This window comes from Scyliorhinus torazame, chromosome 8, assembly GCF_047496885.1.
Source record: "Scyliorhinus torazame isolate Kashiwa2021f chromosome 8, sScyTor2.1, whole genome shotgun sequence".
Lineage (NCBI taxonomy): Eukaryota > Metazoa > Chordata > Chondrichthyes > Carcharhiniformes > Scyliorhinidae > Scyliorhinus > Scyliorhinus torazame.
Genome location: NC_092714.1, coordinates 7,199,983 through 7,225,106, shown reverse-complemented (window position 1 = coordinate 7,225,106; position 25,124 = coordinate 7,199,983).

Sequence of the window (25,124 nt, the reverse complement as noted above, 5' to 3'; positions counted from 1 at the left end):
CAGTGGGACAGAGAGAGTGCTGCACTGTCATTGGGCAGTGGTTCAGAGAGAGTGCTGCACTATCAATGGGCAGTGGTACAGAGAGAGTGCCGCACTGTTAATGGGCAGTGGTACAGGGAGAGTGCTGCACTGTCAATGGGCAGTGGTACAGAGAGAGTGCCGCACTGTCAGAGGATCAGTACTGAGGGAGTGCCGCACTGTCAGAGCGTCAGTACTGAGGGAGTGCTGCACTGTCAGAGGGTCAGTACTGAGGGAATGCTGCATTGTCAGAGGGTCAGTATTGAGGGAGTGCCGCACTGTCAGAGGGTCAGTACTGAGGGAATGCTGCACTGTCAGATGGTCAGTACTGAGGGAGTGCCGGACTATGGGAGTGTCAGTACTGAGGGAGTGCTGTACTGTCAGAGGGTCAGTACTGAGGGAATGCTGCACTGTCAGAGGGTCACTACTGAGGGAGTGTCGCACTGTCAGAGGGTCAGTACTGAGGGAGTGCTGAACTGTCAGAGGGTCAGTATTGAGGGAGTGCTACACTGTCAGAGGGTCAGTACTGAGAGAGTGCTGCATTGTCAGTGGGCCAGTACTGAGGGAGTGCCGCACTGTGGGAGGGTCAGTACTGGGGGAGTGCTGCACTGCCAGAGGGTCAGTACTGAGGGAGTGCTGAACTGTCAGAGGGTCAGTATTGAGGGAGTGCTGCACTGTCAGAGGGTCAGTACTGAGAGAGTGCTGCATTGTCAGAGGGTCAGTACTGAGGGAGTGCTGCCCTGTCAGCGGGTCAGTACTGAGCGAGTGCCGGACTGTGGGAGTGTGAGTACTGAGGGAGTGCTGCACTGTCAGATGGTCAGTACTGAGGGAATGCTGCACTGTCAGAGGGTCACTACTGAGGGAGTGTCGCACTGTCAGAGGGTCAGGACTGATGGAGTGCCACACTGTCAGAGGGTCAGTACTGAGGGAGTGCTGCACTGTCAGAGGGTCACTACTGAGGGAGTGTCGCACTGTCAGAGGGTCAGTACTGAGGGTGTGCCGCACTGTCAGAGGGTCAGTACTGAGGGAATGCTGCACTGTCAGAGGGTCAGTACTGAGGGAGTGCTGCACTGTCATTGGAGGCTCAATGTGTGAGTGTCAGTGTGTGTGGGTGAGTTTTGGAGTCAGTGTGTGACGGTCAGTGTGTGACGGTCAGTGTGTGAGGGTCAGTTTGTGAGGGTCAGTTTTGGAGTCGGTGTGTGTGGGTTAGTGTGTGTGAGGGTCAGTGTGTGAGGGTCAGTGATTGAGTGTCAGTGAGTGAGCGTCAGTGTGTGAGGGTCAGTTTGTGGGGTCAGTGTGTGAGAGTCAGTGTGTGAGGGTCCGTGTGTGAGGGTCAGTGTGTGTGGGTCAGTGTGTGGGTGTCAGTGTGTGAGGGTCAGTGTGTGGGGGTCAGTGTGTGAGGATCAGTGTGTGAGGCTCAATGTGTGAGGGTCAGTGTGTGTGTGAGTCAGTGCGTGAGGTCAGTGTGTGAAGGTCAGTGTGTGAGGGTCAGTGTGTGAGGGTCAGTGTGTGGGTCAGTGTGTGAGGGTCAGTGAGTGGGGGTCAGTGAGTGAGGGTCAGTGTGTGGGGGTCAGTGTGTGTGTGTCAGTGTGTGAGGGTCATTGTGTGAGGGTCAGTGTGTGGGTCAGTGTGTATGGGTCAGTGTGTGAGGGTCAGTTTGTGGGGTCAGTGTGTGAGAGTCAGTGTGTGAGGGTCAGTGTGTGAGGGTCAGTGTGTGTGGGTCAGTGTGTGGGTGTCAGTGTGTGAGGGTCAGTGTGTGGGGGTCAGTGTGTGAGGATCAGTGTGTGAGGCTCAATGTGTGAGGGTCAGTGTGTGTGTGAGTCAGTGTGTGAGGTCAGTGTGTGAAGGTCAGTGTGTGAGGTTCAGTGTGTGTGGGTCAGTGTGTGAGGGTCAGTGTGTGGGGGTCAGTGTGTGGGTCAGTGTGTGAGGGTCAGTGTGAGAGGGTCACTGTCTTAGGCTCAGTGTGTGGGGCTCAGTGTGTGGGTCAGTGTGTGAGGCTCAGTGTGTGTGGGTCAGTGTGTGTGAGTCAGTGTGTGAGGGTCAGTTTTTGTGGGTCAGTGTGTGGGGGTCAGTGTGTGAGGGTCAGTGTGTGAGGGTCAGTGTCTCAGGCTGAGTGTGTGGGGATCAGTGTGTGAGGGTCAGTGTGTGAGGGTCAGTGTGTGTGGGTCAGTGTGTGAGGCTCAGTGTGTGAGGGTCAGTGTGTGAGGGTCAGTGTGTGTGGGTCAGTGTGTGTGAGTCAGTGTGTGAGGCTCAGTGTGTGAGGCTCAGTGTGTGAGGGTTTAAACTAGTATGGCAGGGGGGTGGGCACCGGAGCAATAGGTCAGAAGGTGAGAGCATTGAGGGAGAACTAGGGAATAGGGACAGTGTGGCTCTGAGGCAGAGCAGACAGGGAGAAGTTGCTGAACACAGCGGGTCTGGTGGCCTGAAGTGCATATGTTTTAATGCAAGGAGCATTACGGGTAAGGCAGATGAACTTAGAGCTTGGATTACTACTTGGAACTATGATGTTGTTGCCATTACAGAGACCTGGTTGAGGGAAGGGCCGGATTGGCAGCTAAACGTTCCAGGATTTAGATGTTTCAGGCGGGATAGAGGGGGATGTAAAAGGGGAGGCGGAGTTGCGCTACTTGTTCGGGAGAATATCACAGCTATACTGCGAGAGGACACCTCAGAGGGCAGTGAGGCTATATGGGTAGAGATCAGGAATAAGAAGGGTGCTGTCACAATGTTGGGGGTATACTACAGGCCTCCCAACAGCCAGCGGGAGATAGAGGAGCAGATAGGTAGACAGATTTTGGAAAAGAGTAAAAACAACAGGGTTGTGGTGATGGGAGACTTCAACTTCCCCAATATTGACTGGGACTCACTTAGTGCCAGGGGCTTAGACGGGGCGGAGTTTGTAAGGAGCATCCAGGAGGGCTTCTTAAAACAATATGTAGACAGTCCAACTAGGGAAGGGGCGGTACTGGACCTGGTTTTGGGGAATGAGCCCGGCCAGGTGGTAGATGTTTCAGTAGGGGAGCATTTCGGTAACAGTGACCACAATTCAGTAAGTTTTAAAGTACTGGTGGACAAGGATAAGAGTGGTCCGAGGATGAATGTGCTAAATTGGAGGAAGGCTAATTATAACAATATTAGGCGGGAACTGAAGAACATAGATTGTGGGCGGATGTTTGAGGGCAAATCAACATCTGACATGTGGGAGGCTTTCAAGTGGCAGTTGAAAGGAATACAGGACCGGCATGTTCCTGTGAGGAAGAAAGATAAATACGGCAATTTTCGGGAACCTTGGATGACGAGTGATATTGTAGGCCTCGTCAAAAAGAAAAAGGAGGCATTTGTCAGGGCTAAAAGGCTGGGAACAGACGAAGCCTGCGTGGAATATAAGGAAAGTAGGCAGGAACTTAAGCAAGGAGTCAGGAGGGCTAGAAGGGGTCACGAAACGTCATTGGCAAATAGGGTTAAGGAAAATCCCAAGGCTTTTTACACGTACATAATAAGCAAGAGGGTAGCCAGGGAAAGGGTTGGCCCACTGAAGGATAGGCAAGGGAATCTATGTGTGGAGCCAGAGGAAATGGGCGAGGTACTAAATGAATACTTTGCATCAGTATTCACCAAAGAGAAGGAATTGGTAGATGTTGAGTCTGGAGAAGGGTGTGTAGATAGCCTGGGTCACATTGTGATCCAAAAAGACGAGGTGTTGGGTGTCTTAAAAAATATTAAGGTAGATAAGTCCACAGGGCCTGATGGGATCTACCCCAGAATACTGAAGGAGTCTGGAGAGGAAATTGCTGAGGCCTTGACAGAAATCTTTGGATCCTCGCTGTCTTCAGGGTAGTCCCGGAGGACTGGAGAATAGCCAATGTTGTTCCTCTGTTTAAGAAGGGTAGCAAGGATAATCCCGGGAACTACAGGCCGGTGAGCCTTACTTCAGTGGTAGGGAAATTACTGGAGAGAATTCTTCGAGACAGGATCTACTCCCATTTGGAAGCAAATGGACGTATTAGTGAGAGGCAGCACGGTTTTGTGAAGGGGAGGTCGTGTCTCACTAACTTGATAGAGTTTTTTGAGGAGGTCACTAAGATGATTGATGCAGGTAGGGCAGTAGATGTTGTCTATATGGACTTCAGTGAGGCCTTTGACAAGGTCCCTCATGGTAGACTAGGACAAAAGGTGAAGTCACACGGGATCAGGGGTGAGCTGGCAAGGTGGATACAGAACTGGCTAGGCCATAGAAGGCAGAGAGTAGCAATGGAGGGATGCTTTTCTAATTGGAGGGCTGTGACCAGTGGTGTTCCACAGGGATCAGTGCTAGGACCTTTGCTCTTTGTAGTATATATAAATGATTTGGAGGAAAATGTAACTGGTCTGATTCGTAAGTTTGCAGACGACACAAAGGCTGGTGGAATTGCGGATAGCGATGAGGACTGTCGGAGGATACAGCAGGATTTAGATTGTCTGGAGACTTGGGCGGAGAGATGGCAGATGGAGATTAATCCGGACAAATGTGAGGTAATGCATTTTGGAAGGTGTAATGCAGGTAGGGAATATACAGTGAATGGTAGAACCCTCAAGAGTATTGAAAGTCAAAGAGATCTAGGAGTACAGGTCCACAGGTCATTGAAAGGGGCAACACAGGTGGAGAAGGTAGTCAAGAAGGCATACGGCATGCTTGCCTTCATTGGCCGGGGCATTGAGTATAAGAATTGGCAAATCATGTTGCAGCTGTATAGAACCTTAGTTAGGCCACACTTGGAGTATAGTGTTCAATTCTGGTCGCCACACTACCAGAAGGATGTGGAGGCTTTAGAGAGGGTGCAGAAGAGATTTACCAGAATGTTGCCTGGTATGGAGGGCATTAGCTATGAGGAGCGATTGAATAAACTCGGTTTGTTCTCACTGGAACGAAGGAGGTTGAGGGGAGACCTGATAGAGGTCTACAAAATTATGAGGGCATAGACAGAGTGGATAGTCAGAGGCTTTTCCCCAGGGTAGAGAGGTCAATTACTAGGGGGCATAGGTTTACGGTGAGAGGGGCAAGGTTTAGAGCAGATGTACAAGGCAAGTTTTTTACGCAGAGGGTAGTGGGTGCCTGGACCTCGCTACCGGAGGAGGTAGTGGAAGCAGGGACGATAGGTACATTTAAGGGGCATCTTGACAAATATATGAATAGGATGGGAATAGAAGGATACGGACCCAGGAAGTGTAGAAGATTGTAGTTTAGTCGGGCAGTATGGTCGGCACGGGCTTGGAGGGCCGAAGGGCCTGTGCCTGTGCTGTACATTTCTTTGTTCTTTGTTTGTTCTTGTCAGTGTGTGAGGGTCAGTGAGCGAGGGTCAGTGTGTGCGGGTCAGTGTGTGTGGGTCGGTGTGTGAGGGTCAGTGTGTGAGGGTCAGTGAGTGAGGGTCAGTGTGTGAGGGTCATTGTGTGAGGGTCAGTGTGTGAGGGTCAGTGTGTGTGGGTCAGTGTGTGAGGGACAGTGTGTGTGGGTCAGTGTGTGATTGTCAGTATGAGGGTCAGTGTGAGGGTCAGTGTGAGGGTCAGTGTGTGGGGGTCAGTGTGCGAGGGTCAGTGTGTGAGGGTCAGTGTGTGTGGGTCAGTGTGTGATTGTCAGTATGAGGGTCAGTGTGAGGGTCAGTGTGAGGGTCAGTGTGTGGGGTTCAGTGTGCGAGGGTCAGTGTGTGAGGGTCAGTGTGTGAGGGTCAATGTGTGGGTCAGTGTGTATGGGTCAGTGTGTGAGGGTCAGTGTGTGGGGGTCAGTGTGTGAGAGTCAGTGTGTGAGGGTCAGTGTGTGAGGGTCAGCGTGTGTGGGTCAGTGTGTGGGGGTCAGTGTGTGGGTCAGTGTGTGAGGGTCAGTGTGAGAGGGTCAGTGTGTGAGGGTCAGTGTGTGTGGGTCAGTGTGTGGGGGTCAGTGTGTGAGGGTCAGTGTGTGAGGGTCAGTGTGTGTGGGTCAGTGTGTGGGGGTCAGTGTGTGTGGGTCAGTGTGTGAGGGTCAGTGTGTGGGGGTCAGTGTGTGAGGGTCAGTGTGTGTGGGTCAGTGTGTGAGGGTCAGTGTGTGTGGGTCAGTGTGTGGGGGTCAGTGTGTGTGGGTCAGTGTGTGAAGGTCAGTGTGTGAGGGTCAGTGTGTGAGGGTCAGTGTGTGATTGTCAGTATGAGGGTCAGTGTGAGGGTCAGTGTGAGGGTCAGTGTGTGGGGTTCAGTGTGCGAGGGTCAGTGTGTGAGGGTCAGTGTGTGAGGGTCAATGTGTGGGTCAGTGTGTATGGGTCAGTGTGTGAGGGTCAGTGTGTGGGGGTCAGTGTGTGAGAGTCAGTGTGTGAGGGTCAGTGTGTGAGGGTCAGCGTGTGTGGGTCAGTGTGTGGGGGTCAGTGTGTGGGTCAGTGTGTGAGGGTCAGTGTGAGAGGGTCAGTGTGTGAGGGTCAGTGTGTGTGGGTCAGTGTGTGGGGGTCAGTGTGTGAGGGTCAGTGTGTGAGGGTCAGTGTGTGTGGGTCAGTGTGTGGGGGTCAGTGTGTGTGGGTCAGTGTGTGAGGGTCAGTGTGTGGGGGTCAGTGTGTGAGGGTCAGTGTGTGTGGGTCAGTGTGTGAGGGTCAGTGTGTGTGGGTCAGTGTGTGGGGGTCAGTGTGTGTGGGTCAGTGTGTGAAGGTCAGTGTGTGAGGGTCAGTGTGTGAGGGTCAGTGTGTGAGGGTCAGTGTGTGGGTCAGTGTGTGAGGGTCAGTGTGAGAGGGTCAGTGTCTCAGGCTCAGTGTGTGGGGGGTCAGTGTGTGGGTCAGTGTGTGAGGGTCAGTGTGTGAGGCTCAGTGTGTGAGGGTCAGTGTGTGTGAGTCAGTGTGTGAGTGTCAGTGTGTGTGGGTCAGTGTGTGGGGGTCAGTGTTTGAGGGTCAGTGTGTGAGGGTCAGTGTGTCAGGCTGAGTGTGTGGGGATCAGTGTGTGAGGGTCAGTGTGTGAGGGTCAGTGTGTGTGGGTCAGTGTGTGGGGGTCAGTGTGTGAGGGTCAGTGTCTCAGGCTCAGTATGTGAGGGTCAGTGTGTGAGGGCCAGTGTGTGTGTGGGTCAGTGTGTGTGAGGGTCAGTGTGTGCGGGTCAGTGAGTGAGGGTCAGTGAGTGAGGGTCAGTGTGTGCGGGTCAGTGTGTGTGGGTCGGTGTGTGAGGGTCAGTGTGTGAGGGTCAGTGAGTGAGGGTCAGTGAGTGAGGGTCATTGTGTGAGGGTCAGTGTGTGAGGGTCAGTGTGTGTGAGGCTCAGTGTGTGAGGGACAGTGTGTGAGGGTCAGTGTGTGTGGGTCAGTGTGTGATTGTCAGTATGAGGGTCAGTGTGAGGGTCAGTGTGAGGGTCAGTGTGTGGGGGTCAGTGTGCAAGGGTCAGTGTGTGAGGGTCAGTGTGTGAGGGTCAATGTGTGGGTCAGTGTGTATGGGTCAGTGTGTGAGGGTCAGTGTGTGGGGTCAGTGTGTTAGAGTCAGTGTGTGAGGGTCAGTGTGTGAGGGTCAGCGTGTGTGGGTCAGTGTGTGGGGGTCAGTGTTTGGTGGTCAGTGTGTGGGTCAGTGTGTGAGGGTCAGTGTGTGAGGGTCAGTGTGTGTGGGTCAGTGTGTGGGGGTCAGTGTGTGAGGGTCAGTGTGTGAGGGTCAGTGTGTGTGGGTCAGTGTGTGGGGGTCAGTGTGTGAGGGTCAGTGTGTGAGGGTCAGTGTGTGAGGGTCAGTGTGTGTGGGTCAGTGTGTGAGGGTCAGTGTGTGTGGGTCAGTGTGTGGGGGTCAGTGTGTGTGGGTCAGTGTGTGAAGGTCAGTGTGTGAGGGTCAGTGTGTGTGGGTCAGTGTGTGAGGGTCAGTGTGAGAGGGTCAGTGTCTCAGACTCAGTGTGTGTGGGGTCAGTGTGTGGGTCAGTGTGTGAGGGTCAGTGTGTGAGGCTCAGTGTGTGAGGGTCAGTGTGTGTGAGTCAGTGTGTGAGTGTCAGTGTGTGTGGGTCAGTGTGTGGGGGTCAGTGTTTGAGGGTCAGTGTGTGAGGGTCAGTGTGTCAGGCTGAGTGTGTGGGGATCAGTGTGTGAGGGTCAGTGTGTGAGGGTCAGTGTGTGTGGGTCAGTGTGTGGGGGTCAGTGTGTGAGGGTCAGTGTCTCAGGCTGAGTGTGTGGGGATCAGTGTGTGAGGGTCAGTGTCTCAGGCTCAGTATGTGTGGGTCAGTGTGTGATTGTCAGTATGAGGGTCAGTGTGAGGGTCAGTGTGAGGGTCAGTGTGTGGGGGTCAGTGTGCGAGGGTCAGTGTGTGAGGGTCAGTGTGTGAGGGTCAATGTGTGGGTCAGTGTGTATGGGTCAGTGTGTGAGGGTCAGTGTGTGGGGGTCAGTGTGTGAGAGTCAGTGTGTGGGGGTCAGTGTGTGGGTCAGTGTGTGAGGGTCAGTGTAAGAGGGTCAGTGTGTGAGGGTCAGTGTGTGTGGGTCAGTGTGTGGGGGTCAGTGTGTGAGGGTCAGTGTGTGAGGGTCAGTGTGTGTGGGTCAGTGTGTGGGGGTCAGTGTGTGAGGGTCAGTGTGTGAGGGTCAGTGTGTGTGGGTCAGTGTGTGAGGGTCAGTGTGTGTGGGTCAGTGTGTGGGGGTCAGTGTGTGTGGGTCAGTGTGTGAAGGTCAGTGTGTGAGGGGCAGTGTGTGAGGGTCAGTGTGTGGGGGTCAGTGTGTGGGTCAGTGTGTGAGGGTCAGTGTGAGAGGGTCAGTGTCTCAGGCTCAGTGTGTGGGGGGGTCAGTGTGTGGGTCAGTGTGTGAGGGTCAGTGTGTGAGGCTCAGTGTGTGTGTCAGTGTGTGTGAGTCAGTGTGTGACTGTCAGTGTGTGTGGGTCAGTGTGTGGGGGTCAGTGTTTGATGGTCAGTGTGTGAGGGTCAGTGTGTCAGGCTGAGTGTGTGGGGATCAGTGTGTGAGGGTCAGTGTGTGAGGGTCAGTGTGTGTGGGTCAGTGTGTGGGGGTCAGTGTGTGAGGGTCAGTGTCTCAGGCTGAGTGTGTGGGGATCAGTGTGTGAGGGTCAGTGTCTCAGGCTCAGTATGTGAGGGTCAGTGTGTGAGGGCCAGTGTGTGTGGGTCAGTGTGTGAGGGTCAATGTGTGAGTCAGTGTGTGTGGGTCAGTGTGTGTGGGTCAGTGTGTGGTGGTCAGTGTGTGTAGGTCAGTGTGTGAGGGTCAGTGTGTGTGGGTCAGTGTGTGAGGGTCAGTTTGTGTGGTTCAATGTGTGAGGGTCAGTGTGTGGGTCAGTGTGTCAGGGTCAGTGTGTCTGAGTCAGTGGGTGGGGGCTGTGTGTGACGGTCAGTGAATGAGGGTCAGTGTGTGAGGTTCAGTGTGTGTGAGGGTCAGTGTGTGAGCGTCAGTGTGTGAGCGTCAGTGTGTGTGGGTCAGTGTGTGGGGTTGAATATGTGTGAGGGTCAATGTGTGAGGGTCAGTGTGTGAGGGTCAGTGTGTGAGGTTGAATGTGTGTGAGGGTCAGTGTGTGAGGGTCAGTGTGTGAGGTTCAGTGTGTGTGAGGGTCAGTGTGTGAGCGTCAGTGTGTGAGGTTCAGTGTGTGTGAGGGTCAGTGTGTGAGCGTCAGTGTGTGAGCGTCAGTGTGTCGTGGTCAGTGTGTGGAGGTCAGTCTGTGGGGGTCAGTCTGTGGGGGTCAGTGTGTGAGGGTCAGTGCGTGAGGTTGAATGTGTGTGAGGGTCAGTGTTTGAGGGGCAGTGTGTGAGGGTCAGTGTGTGTGGGTCAGTGTGTGAGGGTCAGTGTGTGTGGGTCAGTGTGTGAGGTTCAGTGTGTGTGAGGGTCAGTGTGTGAGGGTCAGTGTGTGAGCGTCAGTGTGTGGAGGTCAGTCTGTGGGGGTCAGTCTGTGGGGGTCAGTGTGTGAGGGTCAGTGCGTGAGGTTGAAGGTGTGTGAGGGTCAGTGTGTGAGGTTGAATGTGTGTGAGGGTCAGTGTTTGAGGGGCAGTGTGTGAGGGTCAGTGTGTGTGGGTCAGTGTGTGAGGGTCAGTGTTCGAGGGTCAGTGTGTGTGGGTAAGTGTGTGAGGGTTAGTGTGTGTGGGTCACATTGTGTGGGCCAGTCTGTGGGGGTCAGTGTGTGAGGGTCAGTGTGTGAGGTTGAATGTGTGTGAGGGTCAGTGTGTGAGGGTCAGTGTGTGTGGGTCAGTGTGTGTGGGTCAGTCTGTGAGGGTCAGTGTTCGAAGGTCTGTGTGTGAGGTTCAGTGTGTGAGGGTCAGTTTTGGAGTCAGTGTGTGTGGGTCAATGTGTGTGGTTCAGTGTGTGAGGGTCAGTGTGTGAGGGTCAGTGGGTGAGGGTCAGTGTGTGAGGGGGTCACAGTGTGTGGGTCAGTGAGTGTGTGTCAGTGTGTGAGGGTCAGTGTGTGTGAGGGTCAGTGTGTGAGGGTCAGTGTGTGAGGGTCAGTCTGCGAGAGTCAGTCTGTGAGGGTCAGTCTGTGTGGGTCAGTGTGTGAGGGTCAGTGTGTGTGGGTCAGTGTGTGTGGGTCAGTGTGTGTGCGGGTCAGCGTGTGGGTCAGTGTGTGGGTCAATATGTTTGGGTCAGTATGTGTGGGACAGTATGTGAGGGACAGTGTGTGTGAGGGTCAGTGTGTGTGTGTGGGTCAATGTGTGTGGGTAATTGTGTGTGGGTCAATGTGTGAGGGTCAGTGTGAGGGTCAGTGTGTGTGAGGGTCAGTGTGTGTGTGTGGGTCAATGTGTGTGGGTAATTGTGTGTGGGTCAATGTGTGAGGGTCAGTGTGTGAGGGTCAGTCTGTGAGGATCAGTGTGTGTGGGTCAGTGTGTGTGAGGGTCAGTTTGTGTGGGTCAGTGTGTGAGGGTCAGTGTGTGGGTCATTGTGTGTGAGGGTCAGTTTGTGTGGGTCAGTGTGTGTGAGGGCAGTGTGTGAGGGTCAGTGTGTGAGGGTCATTGTGTGTGAGGGTCAGTGTTTGAGGGTCAGTGTGAGAGTCAGTGTGTGAGGGTCAGTGTGAGGGTCACTGTGAACGGGTCAGTATGTGAGGGTCAGTGTGTGTGGGTCAGTGTGTGTGAGTCAGTGTGTGAGGGTCAGTGTGGGGTCAGTGTGTTGGGGTCAGTGTGTCGAGGTAAGTGTGTGTGGGTCAGTGTGTGAGGGTCAGTGTGTGAGGTTCAGTGTGTGGGTCAGTGTGTGTGGGTCATTGTGTGAGGGTCAGTGAGTGAGGGTCAGTGTGTGTGAGGGTCAGTGTGTGAGGGTCAGTGTGCGAGGGTCAGTGTGTGAGTCAGTGTGTGAGGGTCAGTGTGTGTGAGGCTCAGTGTGTGAGGGTCAGTGTGTGAGGGTCAGTGTGTGTGTGTCAGTGTGTGAGGGTCAGTGTGTGGGTCACTGTGAACGGGTCAGTGTGTGAGGGTCAGTGTGTGTGGGTCAGTGTGTGTGAGGGTCAGTTTGTGTGGGTCAGTGTGTGAGGGTCAGTGTGTGGGTCATTGTGTGTGAGGGTCAGTTTGTGTGGGTCAGTGTGTGTGAGGGCAGTGTGTGAGGGTCAGTGTGTGAGGGTCATTGTGTGTGAGGGTCAGTGTGTGAGGGTCAGTGTGAGAGTCAGTGTGTGAGGGTCAGTGTGAGGGTCACTGTGAACGGTTCAGTGTGTGAGGGTCAGTGTGTGTGGGTCAGTGTGTGTGAGTCAGTGTGTGAGGGTCAGTGTGGGGTCAGTGTGTCGGGGTCAGTGTGTCGAGGTAAGTGTGTGTGGGTCAGTGTGTGAGGGTCAGTGTGTGAGGTTCAGTGTGTGGGTCAGTGTGTGTGGGTCAGTGTGTGAGGGTCAGTGAGTGAGGGTCAGTGTGTGTGAGGGTCAGTGTGTGAGGGTCAGTGTGCGAGGGTCAGTGTGTGAGTCAGTGTGTGAGGGTCAGTGTGTGTGAGGCTCAGTGTGTGAGGGTCAGTGTGTGTGGGTCAGTGTGTGTGGGTCAGTCTGTGAGGGTCAGTGTTCGAAGGTCAGTGTGTGAGGGTCAGTGTGTGAGGGTCAGTTTTGGAGTCAGTGTGTGTGGGTCAATGTGTGTGGTTCAGTGTGTGAGGGTCAGTGTGTGAGGGTCAGTGGGTGAGGGTCAGTGTGTGAGGGGGTCACAGTGTGTGGGTCAGTGAGTGTGTGTCAGTGTGTGAGGGTCAGTGTGTGTGAGGGTCAGTGTGTGAGGGTCAGTGTGTGAGGGTCAGTCTGCGAGAGTCAGTCTGTGAGGGTCAGTCTGTGTGGGTCAGTGTGTGAGGGTCAGTGTGTGTGGGTCAGTGTGTGTGCGGGTCAGCGTGTGGGTCAGTGTGTGGGTCAATATGTGTGGGTCAGTATGTGTGGGTCAGTATGTGAGGGACAGTGTGTGTGAGGGTCAGTGTGTGTGTGTGGGTCAATGTGTGTGGGTAATTGTGTGTGGGTCAATGTGTGAGGGTCAGTGTGTGAGGGTCAGTCTGTGAGGATCAGTGTGTGTGGGTCAGTGTGTGTGAGGGTCAGTTTGTGTGGGTCAGTGTGTGAGGGTCAGTGTGTGAGTCATTGTGTGTGAGGGTCAGTTTGTGTGGGTCAGTGTGTGTGAGGGCAGTGTGTGAGGGTCAGTGTGTGAGGGTCATTGTGTGTGAGGGTCAGTGTGTGAGGGTCAGTGTGTGAGGGTCAGTGTGTGTGGGTCAGTGTGAGGGTCACTGTGAACGGGTCAGTGTGTGAGGGTCAGTGTGTGTGGGTCAGTGTGTGTGAGTCAGTGTGTGAGGGTCAGTGTGGGGTCAGTGTGTGGGGTCAGTGTGTCGAGGTAAGTGTGTGTGGGTCAGTGTGTGAGGGTCAGTGTGTGAGGTTCAGTGTGTGGGTCAGTGTGTGTGGGTCAGTGTGTGAGGGTCAGTGAGTGAGGGTCAGTGTGTGTGAGGGTCAGTGTGTGAGGGTCAGTGCGCGAGGGTCAGTGTGTGAGTCAGTGTGTGAGGGTCAGTGTGTGTGAGGCTCAGTGTGTGAGGGTCAGTGTGTGTGTGTCAGTGTGTGAGGGTCAGTGTGTGTGTGTCAGTGTGTGAGGGTCAGTGTGTGGGTCACTGTGAACGGGTCAGTGTGTGAGGGTCAGTGTGTGTGGGTCAGTGTGTGTGAGGGTCAGTTTGTGTGGGTCAGTGTGTGAGGGTCAGTGTCTGGGTCATTGTGTGTGAGGGTCAGTTTGTGTGGGTCAGTGTGTGTGAGGGCAGTGTGTGAGGGTCAGTGTGTGAGGGTCATTGTGTGTGAGGGTCAGTGTGTGAGGGTCAGTGTGAGAGTCAGTGTGTGAGGGTCAGTGTGAGGGTCACTGTGAACGGGTCAGTGTGTGATGGTCAGTATGTGTGGGTCAGTGTGTGTGAGTCAGTGTGTGAGGGTCAGTGTGGGGTCAGTGTGTCGGGGTCAGTGTGTCGAGGTAAGTGTGTGTGGGTCAGTGTGTGAGGGTCAGTGTGTGAGGTTCAGTGTGTGGGTCAGTGTGTGTGGGTCAGTGTGTGAGGGTCAGTGAGTGAGGGTCAGTGTGTGTGAGGGTCAGTGTGTGAGGGTCAGTGTGCGAGGGTCAGTGTGTGAGTCAGTGTGTGAGGGTCAGTGTGTGTGAGGCTCAGTGTGTGAGGGTAAGTGTGTGAGGTTCAGTGTGTGTGGGTCAGTGTGTGTGAGGGTCAGAGTGTGAGGGTCAGTGTGTGAGGGTCAGTGTGTCAGCATTATTGTGTGAGTGTCATTGTGTGGGTCAGGGTGTGAGCGTCTGTGTGTTGAGTCAGTGTGTGAGGGTCAGTGTGTGAGGGTCAGTGCCTGTGGGTCAATGTGTGAGGGTCAGTGTGTCAGCGTCAGTGTGTGAGGGTCAGTGTGTGAGGGTCAGTGTGTGAGGCTCAGTGTGTGAGGGTCAGTGTGTCAGCGTCAGTGTGTGAGGGGGTCACAGTGTGTGGGTCAGTGAGTGTGTGTCAGTGTGTGAGGGTCAGTGTGTGTGAGGGTCAGTGTGTGAGGGTCAGTGTGTGTGGGTCAGTGTGTGTGGGTCAGTGTGTGTGCGGGTCAGCGTGTGGGTCAGTGTGTGGGTCAATATGTGTGGGTCAGTATGTGTGGGTCAGTATGTGAGGGACAGTGTGTGAGGGTCTGTGTGTGTGAGGGTCAGTGTGTGTGAGGGTCAGTGTGTGAGGGTCAGTTTGTGTGGGTCAGTGTGTGAGGGTCAGTGTGAGGGTCAGTGTGTGTGAGGGTCAGTGTGTGTGTGTGGGTCAATGTGTGTGGGTAATTGTGTGTGGGTCAATGTGTGTGGGTCAGTGTGTGAGGGTCAGTGTGTGGGTCACTGTGAACGGGTCAGTGTGTGAGGGTCAGTGTGTGTGGGTCAGTGTGTGTGAGGGTCAGTGTGTGGGTCATTGTGTGTGAGGGTCAGTTTGTGTGGGTCAGTGTGTGTGAGGGTCAGTGTGTGAGGGTCATTGTGTGTGAGGGTCAGTGTGTGAGGGTCAGTGTGAGAGTCAGTGTGTGAGGGTCAGTGTGAGGGTCACTGTGAACAGGTCAGTGTGTGAGGGTCAGTGTGTGTGGGTCAGTGTGTGTGAGTCAGTGTGTGAGGGTCAGTGTGGGGTCAGTGTGTCGGGGTCAGTGTGTCGAGGTAAGTGTGTGTGGGTCAGTGTGTGAGGGTCAGTGTGTGAGGTTCAGTGTGTGGGTCAGTGTGCGTGGGTCAGTGTGTGAGGGTCAGTGAGTGAGGGTCAGTGTGTGTGAGGGTCAGTGTGTGAGGGTCAGTGTGCGAGGGTCAGTTTGTGAGTCAGTGTGTGAGGGTCAGTGTGTGTGAGGCTCAGTGTGTGAGGGTCAGTGTGTGAGGGTCAGTGTGTGTGGGTCAGTGTGTGTGAGGGTCAGAGTGTGAGGGTCAGTGTGTGAGGGTCAGTGTGTCAGCATTATTGTGTGAGTGTCATTGTGTGGGTCAGGGTGTGAGCGTCTGTGTGTTGAGTCAGTGTGTGAGGGTCAGTGTGTGAGGGTCAGTGCCTGTGGGTCAATGTGTGAGGGTCAGTGTGTCAGCGTCAGTGTGTGAGGGTCAGTGTGTGAGGGTCAGTGTGTGAGGCTCAGTGTGTGAGGGTCAGTGTGTCAGCTTCAGTGTGTGAGGGTCAGTGTCTGTGGGTCAGTGTGAGAGGGTCAGTGTGTGAGGGTCAGTGTGTGAGGGTCAGTGTGTCAGTGTCAGTGTGTGAGGGTCTGTGTGAGGGTCAGTGTGTGAGGGTCAGTGTGTTCTTGGTCAGTGTCTAAGGGTCAGTGTGTGTGGGTCAGTGTGTGTGAGTCAGTGTGTGTGAGGGTCAGTGTGTGAGGGTCAGTGTGTGAGGGTCAGTGTGTCAGCGTTAGAGTGTGAGGGTCATTGTGTGGGTCAGTGTGGGAGGGTCAGTGTGTTGAGTCAGATTGTGAGGGTCAGTGTGTGAGGGTCAGTGTATGTGGGTCAATGTATGTGAGTCAATGTGTGTGGGTCAGTGTGTGTGGGTCAGTGTGTGTGGGACAGTGTGTGTGAGTCAGTGTGTGTGGTTCGGTGTGTCAGGGTCAGTGTGTGTGGGTCAGCGTGTGAGGGTCAGTGTTTGTGGGTCAGTGTGTGTGGGTCAGTGTGTGTGAGTCATTGTGTGTGAGTCAGTGTGTCAGGGTCAGTCTGTGTGGGTCAGTGTGTCAGGGTCAGTGTGTGAGCGTCAGTGTGTGAGGGACAGTGTGTGAGGGTCAGTGTGTGTGGGTCAGTGTGTGGGTCAGTGTGTGTGGGTCAGTGTGTGTGGTTCAGTATGTGAGCGTCAGTGTGTGAGGGACAGTGTGTGAGGGTCAGTGTGTGGGCCAGTGTGCCAGGGTCAGTGTGTGAGTGTCATTGTGTGAGGGTCAGTGTGTGTGGGTCAGTATGTGTGAGGGTCAGTGTGTCAGGGTCAGTGTGTGAGGGTCAGTGTGTGTATGTCAGTGTGTGTGGGTCAGTGTGTGAGGGTCTGTTTGAGTGTGTCAGTGTGTGTCAATCAGTGTGTGGGTCAGTTTGTGAGGATCAGTGTGTGAAGGTCAGTGTGTGTGGGTCAGTGTGTGTCGGTCAGTGTGTATGTGTGTCAGTGTGTGAGGGTCAGTTTGTGTGGGTCAGTGTGTGAGGGTCAGTGTGTGTGGGTCAATGTGTGAGGGTCTTTGTGTGTGGGTCAGTGTGTGTGGGTCAATGTGTGAGGGTCAGTGTGTGAGGGTCAGTGTGTGAGGGTCAGTGTGTGAGGGTCTGTGTGTGTGTGTGTGTCAATGTGTGAGGGTCTTTGTGTGAGGTTCAGTGTGTGTGGGTCAGTGTGTGAGGGTCAGTGCGTGTGGGTCAGTGTGTGAGGGTCAGTGTGTGAGGGTCAGTGTGTGAGGGTCTGTGTGTGTGTCAGTGTGTGTGGGTCTGTGTGTGAGGGTCAGTGTGTGTGGGTCAGTGTGTGTCGGTCAGTGTGTGGGTGTCAGTTTGTGAGTGTGGGTCAGTGTGTGAGGGTCTTTGTGTGAGGGTCTGTGTGTGTGTGTGTCAATGTGTGAGGGTCTTTGTGTGAGGTTCAGTGTGTGTGGGTCAGTGTGTGAGGGTCAGTGTGTGTGGGTCAGTGTGTGTGGGTCAGTGCGTGTGGGTCAGTTTGTGAGGGTCAGTGTGTGAGGGTCAGTGTGTGTGGATCAGTGTGTGAGGTTCTGTGTGTGTGTGTGTCAGTGTGTGAGGCTCTGTGTGTGTGAGGGTCAGTGTGTGAGGGTCAGTGTGTGAGGGTCAGTGTTTGTGGGTCAGTGTGTGTGGGTCAGTGTGTGAGGGCCAGTGTGCGTGAGGGTCAGAGTGTGAGGGTCAGTGTGTGAGGGTCAGTGTGTCAGCATTATTGTGTGAGTGTCATTGTGTGGGTCAGGGTGTGAGCGTCTGTGTGTTGAGTCAGTGTGTGAGGGTCAGTGTGTGAGGGTCAGTGCCTGTGGGTCAATGTGTGAGGGTCAGTGTGTCAGCGTCAGTGTGTGAGGGTCAGTGTGTGAGGGTCAGTGTGTGAGGCTCAGTGTGTGAGGGTCAGTGTGTCAGCGTCAGTGTGTGAGGGGGTCACAGTGTGTGGGTCAGTGAGTGTGTGTCAGTGTGTGAGGGTCAGTGTGTGTGAGGGTCAGTGTGTGAGGGTCAGTGTGTGAGGGTCAGTGTGTGTGGGTCAGTGTGTGTGCGGGTCAGCGTGTGGGTCAGTGTGTGGGTCAATATGTGTGGGTCAGTATGTGTGGGTCAGTATGTGAGGGACAGTGTGTGAGGGTCTGTGTGTGTGAGGGTCAGTGTGTGTGAGGGTCAGTGTGTGAGGGTCAGTTTGTGTGGGTCAGTGTGTGAGGGTCAGTGTGAGGGTCAGTGTGTGTGAGGGTCAGTGTGTGTGTGTGGGTCAATGTGTGTGGGTAATTGTGTGTGGGTCAATGTGTGTGGGTCAGTGTGTGAGGGTCAGTGTGTGGGTCACTGTGAACGGGTCAGTGTGTGAGGGTCAGTGTGTGTGGGTCAGTGTGTGTGAGGGTCAGTTTGTGTGGGTCAGTGTGTGAGGGTCAGTGTGTGGGTCATTGTGTGTGAGGGTCAGTTTGTGTGGGTCAGTGTGTGTGAGGGTCAGTGTGTGAGGGTCATTGTGTGTGAGGGTCAGTGTGTGAGGGTCAGTGTGAGAGTCAGTGTGTGAGGGTCAGTGTGTGAGGGTCAGTGCCTGTGGGTCAATGTGTGAGGGTCAGTGTGTCAGCGTCAGTGTGTGAGGGTCAGTGTGTGAGGGTCAGTGTGTGAGGCTCAGTGTGTGAGGGTCAGTGTGTCAGCGTCAGTGTGTGAGGGGGTCACAGTGTGTGGGTCAGTGAGTGTGTGTCAGTGTGTGAGGGTCAGTGTGTGTGAGGGTCAGTGTGTGAGGGTCAGTGTGTGAGGGTCAGTGTGTGTGGGTCAGTGTGTGTGCGGGTCAGCGTGTGGGTCAGTGTGTGGGTCAATATGTGTGGGTCAGTATGTGTGGGTCAGTATGTGAGGGACAGTGTGTGAGGGTCTGTGTGTGTGAGGGTCAGTGTGTGTGAGGGTCAGTGTGTGAGGGTCAGTTTGTGTGGGTCAGTGTGTGAGGGTCAGTGTGAGGGTCAGTGTGTGTGAGGGTCAGTGTGTGTGTGTGGGTCAATGTGTGTGGGTAATTGTGTGTGGGTCAATGTGTGTGGGTCAGTGTGTGAGGGTCAGTGTGTGGGTCACTGTGAACGGGTCAGTGTGTGAGGGTCAGTGTGTGTGGGTCAGTGTGTGTGAGGGTCAGTGTGTGGGTCATTGTGTGTGAGGGTCAGTTTGTGTGGGTCAGTGTGTGTGAAGTTCAGTGTGTGAGGGTCATTGTGTGTGAGGGTCAGTGTGTGAGGGTCAGTGTGAGAGTCAGTGTGTGAGGGTCAGTGTGAGGGTCACTGTGAACAGGTCAGTGTGTGAGGGTCAGTGTGTGTGGGTCAGTGTGTGTGAGTCAGTGTGTGAGGGTCAGTGTGGGGTCAGTGTGTCGGGGTCAGTGTGTCGAGGTAAGTGTGTGTGGGTCAGTGTGTGAGGGTCAGTGTGTGAGGTTCAGTGTGTGGGTCAGTGTGTGTGGGTCAGTGTGTGAGGGTCAGTGAGTGAGGGTCAGTGTGTGTGAGGGTCAGTGTGTGAGGGTCAGTGTGCGAGGGTCAGTGTGTGAGTCAGTGTGTGAGGGTCAGTGTGTGTGAGGCTCAGTGTGTGAGGGTCAGTGTGTGAGGGTCAGTGTGTGTGGGTCAGTGTGTGTGAGGGTCAGAGTGTGAGGGTCAGTCTGTGAGGGTCAGTGTGTCAGCATTATTGTGTGAGTGTCATTGTGTGGGTCAGGGTGTGAGCGTCTGTGTGTTGAGTCAGTGTGTGAGGGTCAGTGTGTGAGGGTCAGTGCCTGTGGGTCAATGTGTGAGGGTCAGTGTGTCAGCGTCAGTGTGTGAGGGTCAGTGTGTGAGGGTCAGTGTGTGAGGCTCAGTGTGTGAGGGTCAGTGTGTCAGCGTCAGTGTGTGAGGGTCAGTGTCTGTGGGTCAGTGTGAGAGGGTCAGTGTGTGAGGGTCAGTGTGTGAGGGTCAGTGTGTCAGTGTCAGTGTGTGAGGGTCTGTGTGAGGGTCAGTGTGTGAGGGTCAGTGTGTTCTTGGTCAGTGTCTAAGGGTCAGTGTGTGTGGGTCAGTGTGTGTGAGTCAGTGTGTGTGAGGGTCAGTGTGTGAGGGTCAGTGTGTGAGGGTCAGTGTGTCAGCGTTAGAGTGTGAGGGTCATTGTGTGGGTCAGTGTGGGAGGGTCAGTGTGTTGAGTCAGATTGTGAGGGTCAGTGTGTGAGGGTCAGTGTATGTGGGTCAATGTATGTGAGTCAATGTGTGTGGGTCAGTGTGTGTGGGTCAGTGTGTGTGGGACAGTGTGTGTGAGTCAGTGTGTGTGGTTCGGTGTGTCAGGGTCAGTGTGTGTGGGTCAGCGTGTGAGGGTCAGTGTTTGTGGGTCAGTGTGTGTGGGTCAGTGTGTGTGAGTCATTGTGTGTGAGTCAGTGTGTCAGGGTCAGTCTGTGTGGGTCAGTGTGTCAGGGTCAGTGTGTGAGCGTCAGTGTGTGAGGGACAGTGTGTGAGGGTCAGTGTGTGTGGGTCAGTGTGTGTGGGTCAGTGTGTGTGGTTCAGCATGTGAGCGTCAGTGTGTGAGGGACAGTGTGTGAGGGTCAGTGTGTGGGCCAGTGTGCCAGGGTCAGTGTGTGAGTGTCATTGTGTGAGGGTCAGTGTGTGTGGGTCAGTGTGTGTGAGGGTCAGTGTGTCAGGGTCAGTGTGTGAGGGTCAGTGTGTGTGTGTCAGTGTGTGTGGGTCAGTGTGTGAGGGTCTGTTTGTGTGTGTCAGTGTGTGTCAGTCAGTGTGTGGGTCAGTTGTTGAGGGTCAGTGTGTGAAGGTCAGTGTGTGTGGGTCAGTGTGTGTCGGTCAGTGTGTATGTGTGTCAGTGTGTGAGGGTCAGTTTGTGTGGGTCAGTGTGTGAGGGTCAGTGTGTGTGGGTCAATGTGTGAGGGTCTTTGTGTGTGGGTCAGTGTGTGAGGGTCAGTGTGTGAGGGTCAGTGTGTGAGGGTCAGTGTGTGAGGGTCTTTGTGTGAGATTCAGTGTGTGTGGGTCAGTGTGTGAGGGTCAGAGCGTGTGGGTCAGTGTGTGAGGGTCAGTGTGTGAGGGTCAGTGTGTGAGGGTCTGTGTGTGTGTCAGTGTGTGTGGGTCTGTGTGTGAGGGTCAGTGTGTGTGGGTCAGTGTGTGTCGCTCAGTGTGTGGGTGTCAGTTTGTGAGAGTGGGTCAGTGTGTGAGGGTCTTTGTGTGAGGGTCTTTGTGTGAGGTTCAGTGTGTGTGGGTCAGTGTGTGAGGGTCAGTGTGTGTGGGTCAGTGTGTGTGGGTCAGTGCGTGTGGGTCAGTTTGTGAGGGTCAGTGTGTGAGGGTCAGTGTGTGTGGATCAGTGTGTGAGGGTCTGTGTGTGTGTGTGTCAGTGTGTGAGGCTCTGTGTGTGTGAGGGTCAGTGTGTGAGGGTCAGTGTGTGAGGGTCAGTGTTTGTGGGTCAGTGTGTGTGGGTCAGTGTGTGAGGGCCAGTGTGCGTGAGGGTCAGAGTGTGAGGGTCAGTGTGTGAGGGTCAGTGTGTCAGCATTATTGTGTGAGTGTCATTGTGTGGGTCAGGGTGTGAGCGTCTGTGTGTTGAGTCAGTGTGTGAGGGTCTTTGTGTGAGGGTCAGTGCCTGTGGGTCAATGTGTGAGGGTCAGTGTGTCAGCGTCAGTGTGTGAGGGTCAGTGTGTGAGGGTCAGTGTGTGAGGCTCAGTGTGTGAGGGTCAGTGTGTCAGAGTCAGTGTGTGAGGGGGTCACAGTGTGTGGGTCAGTGAGTGTGTGTCAGTGTGTGAGGGTCAGTGTGTGTGAGGGTCAGTGTGTGAGGGTCAGTGTGTGTGGGTCAGTGTGTGTGGGTCAGTGTGTGTGCGGGTCAGCGTGTGGGTCAGTGTGTGGGTCAATATGTGTGGGTCAGTATGTGTGGGTCAGTATGTGAGGGTCAGTGTGTGAGGGTCAGTTTGTGTGGGTCAGTGTGTGAGGGTCAGTGTGAGGGTCAGTGTGTGTGAGGGTCAGTGTGTGTGTGTGGGTCAATGTGTGTGGGTAATTATGTGTGGGTCAATGTGTGTGGGTCAGTGTGTGAGGGTCAGTGTGTGGGTCACTGTGAACGGGTCAGTGTGTGAGCGTCAGTGTGTGTGGGTCAGTGTGTGTGAGGGTCAGTTTGTGTGGGTCAGTGTGTGAGGGTCAGTGTGTGGGTCATTGTGTGTGAGGGTCAGTTTGTGTGGGTCAGTGTGTGTGAGGGTCAGTGTGTGAGGGTCATTGTGTGTGAGGGTCAGTGTGTGAGGGTCAGTGTGAGAGTCAGTGTGTGAGGGTCAGTGTGAGGGTCACTGTGAACAGGTCAGTGTGTGAGGGTCAGTGTGTGTGGGTCAGTGTGTGTGAGTCAGTGTGTGAGGGTCAGTGTGGGGTCAGTGTGTCGGGGTCAGTGTGTCGAGGTAAGTGTGTGTGGGTCAGTGTGTGAGGGTCAGTGTGTGAGGTTCAGTGTGTGGGTCAGTGTGTGTGGGTCAGTGTGTGAGGGTCAGTGAGTGAGGGTCAGTGTGTGTGAGGGTCAGTGTGTGAGGGTCAGTGTGCGAGGGTCAGTGTGTGAGTCAGTGTGTGAGGGTCAGTGTGTGTGAGGCTCAGTGTGTGAGGGTCAGTGTGTGAGGGTCAGTGTGTGTGGGTCAGTGTGTGTGAGGGTCAGAGTGTGAGGGTCAGTGTGTGAGGGTCAGTGTGTCAGCATTATTGTGTGAGTGTCATTGTGTGGGTCAGGGTGTGAGCGTCTGTGTGTTGAGTCAGTGTGTGAGGGTCAGTGTGTGAGGGTCAGTGCCTGTGGGTCAATGTGTGAGGGTCAGTGTGTCAGCGTCAGTGTGTGAGGGTCAGTGTGTGAGGCTCAGTGTGTGAGGGTCAGTGTGTCAGCATCAGTGTGTGAGGGTCAGTGTCTGTGGGTCAGTGTGAGAGGGTCAGTGTGTGAGGGTCAGTGTGTGAGGGTCAGTGTGTCAGTGTCAGTGTGTGAGGGTCTGTGTGAGGGTCAGTGTGTGAGGGTCAGTGTGTTCTTGGTCAGTGTCTAAGGGTCAGTGTGTGTGGGTCAGTGTGTGTGAGTCAGTGTGTGTGAGGGTCAGTGTGTGAGGGTCAGTGTGTGAGGGTCAGTGTGTCAGCGTTAGAGTGTGAGGGTCATTGTGTGGGTCAGTGTGGGAGGGTCAGTGTGTTGAGTCAGATTGTGAGGGTCAGTGTGTGAGGGTCAGTGTATGTGGGTCAATGTATGTGAGTCAATGTGTGTGGGTCAGTGTGTGTGGGTCAGTGTGTGTGGGACAGTGTGTGTGAGTCAGTGTGTGTGGTTCGGTGTGTCAGGGTCAGTGTGTGTGGGTCAGCGTGTGAGGGTCAGTGTTTGTGGGTCAGTGTGTGTGGGTCAGTGTGTGTGAGTCATTGTGTGTGAGTCAGTGTGTCAGGGTCAGTCTGTGTGGGTCAGTGTGTCAGGGTCAGTGTGTGAGCTTCAGTGTGTGAGGGACAGTGTGTGAGGGTCAGTGTGTGTGGGTCAGTGTGTGGGTCAGTGTGTGTGGGTCAGTGTGTGTGGTTCAGTATGTGAGCGTCAGTGTGTGAGGGACAGTGTGTGAGGGTCAGTGTGTGGGTCAGTGTGCCAGGGTCAGTGTGTGAGTGTCATTGTGTGAGGGTCAGTGTGTGTGGGTCAGTGTGTGTGAGGGTCAGTGTGTCAGGGTCAGTGTGTGAGGGTCAGTGTGTGTGTGTCAGTGTGTGTGGGTCAGTGTGTGAGGGTCTGTTTGTGTGTGTCAGTGTGTGTCAGTCAGTGTGTGGGTCAGTTTGTGAGGGTCAGTGTGTGAAGGTCAGTGTGTGTGGGTCAGTGTGTGTCGGTCAGTGTGTATGTGTGTCAGTGTGTGAGGGTCAGTTTGTGTGGGTCAGTGTGTGAGGGTCAGTGTGTGTGGGTCAATGTGTGAGGGTCTTTGTGTGTGGGTCAGTGTGTGTGGGTCAATGTGTGAGGGTCAGTGTGTGAGGGTCAGTGTGTGAGGGTCTGTGTGTGTGTGTGTGTCAATGTGTGAGGGTCTTTGTGTGAGGTTCAGTGTGTGTGGGTCAGTGTGTGAGGGTCAGTGCGTGTGGGTCAGTGTGTGAGGGTGAGTGTGTGAGGGTCAGTGTGTGAGGGTCTGTGTGTGTGTCAGTGTGTGTGGGTCTGTGTGTGAGGGTCAGTGTGTGTGGGTCAGTGTGTGTCGGTCAGTGTGTGGGTGTCAGTTTGTGAGTGTGGGTCAGTTTATGAGGGTCTTTGTGTGAGGGTCTGTGTGTGTGAGGGTCAGTGTGTGTGGGTCAGTGTGTGTGGGTCAGTGTGTGTGGGTCAGTGCGTGTGGGTCAGTTTGTGAGGGTCAGTGTGTGAGGGTCAGTGTGTGTGGGTCAGTGTGTGAGGGTCAGTGTGTGTGGGTCAGTGTGTGTGGGTCAGTGCGTGTGGGTCAGTTTGTGAGGGTCAGTGTGTGAGGGTCAGTGTGTGTGGATCAGTGTGTGAGGGTCTGTGTGTGTGTGTGTCAGTGTGTGAGGCTCTGTGTGTGTGAGGGTCAGTGTGTGAGGGTCAGTGTGTGAGGGTCAGTGTTTGTGGGTCAGTGTGTGTGGGTCAGTGTGTGAGGGCCAGTGTGCGTGTGTGGGTCAGCGTATGTGGGTCAATTTGTGAGGGTCAGTGTGTGTGGGTCAGTGTGTGTGGGTCAGTGTGTGAGGGTCAGTGTGTGTGGGTCAATGTGTGAGGGTCTTTGTGTGTGGGTCAGTGTGTGTGGGTCAATGTGTGAGGGTCAGTGTGTGAGGGTCAGTGTGTGAGGGTCAGTGTGTGAGGGTCAGTGTGTGTGGGTCAATGTGTGAGGGTCTTTGTGTGTGGGTCAGTGTGTGTGGGTCAATGTGTGAGGGTCAGTGTGTGAGGGTCAGTGTGTGAGGGTCTGTGTGTGTGTGTGTGTCAATGTGTGAGGGTCTTTGTGTGAGGTTCAGTGTGTGTGGGTCAGTGTGTGAGGGTCAGTGCGTGTGGGTCAGTGTGTGAGGGTGAGTGTGTGAGGGTCAGTGTGTGAGGGTCTGTGTGTGTGTCAGTGTGTGTGGGTCTGTGTGTGAGGGTCAGTGTGTGTGGGTCAGTGTGTGTCGGTCAGTGTGTGGGTGTCAGTTTGTGAGTGTGGGTCAGTTTATGAGGGTCTTTGTGTGAGGGTCTGTGTGTGTGTGGGTCAGTGTGTGTGGGTCAGTGTGTGTGGGTCAGTGTGTGTGGGTCAGTGCGTGTGGGTCAGTTTGTGAGGGTCAGTGTGTGAGGGTCAGTGTGTGTGGGTCAGTGTGTGAGGGTCAGTGTGTGTGGGTCAGTGTGTGTGGGTCAGTGCGTGTGGGTCAGTTTGTGAGGGTCAGTGTGTGAGGGTCAGTGTGTGTGGATCAGTGTGTGAGGGTCTGTGTGTGTGTGTGTCAGTGTGTGAGGCTCTGTGTGTGTGAGGGTCAGTGTGTGAGGGTCAGTGTGTGAGGGTCAGTGTTTGTGGGTCAGTGTGTGTGGGTCAGTGTGTGAGGGCCAGTGTGCGTGTGTGGGTCAGCGTATGTGGGTCAATTTGTGAGGGTCAGTGTGTGTGGGTCAGTGTGTGTGGGTCAGTGTGTGTGGGTCAGTGTGTTAGGGCCAGTGTGTGGGTCAGTGTGTGGGTCAGTGTGTCTGGGTCAGTGTGTGAGGGTCAGTGTGAGGGTCAGAGTGTGTGGGTCAGTGTGTGTGTGTTCAGTGTGTGAGGGTCAGTGTGTGTGTGTGGGTCAGTGTATGTGGGTCAATTTGTGAGGGTCAGTGTGTGTGGGTCAGTGTGTGAGGGTCAGCGTGTGAGGGACAGTGTGTGGGTCAGTGTGTGGGTCAGTTTGTGTGGGTCAGTGTGTGAGGGTTAGTGTGAGGGCCAGTGTGTGGGTCATTGTGTGTGGGTCAGTGTGTGTGGGCTAGTGTGTGAGGGTCAGTGTGTGAGGGTCAGTGTGAGTGTCAGTGTGTGGGTCAGTGTGTGAGGGTCAGTGTGTGAGGGTCAGTGTGTGGGTCAGTGTGACAGGGTCAGTGTGTGAGTGTCAGTGTTTGGGTCAGTGTTTGTGTCAGTGTGTGAGGGTCAGTGTGTGAGGGTCAGTGTGTGAGGGTCTGTGTGTGTGTGGGTCAGTGTGTGAGTGTCAGTGTGTGGGTCAGTGTGTGAGGGTCAGTGTGTGTGGGTCAGTGTGTGTGAGTCAGTGTGTGAGGGTCAGTGTGTGTGGGTCAGTGTGTGAGGGTCAGTGTGTGAGGGTCAGTGTGTGTGGACCAGTGTGTGAGGGT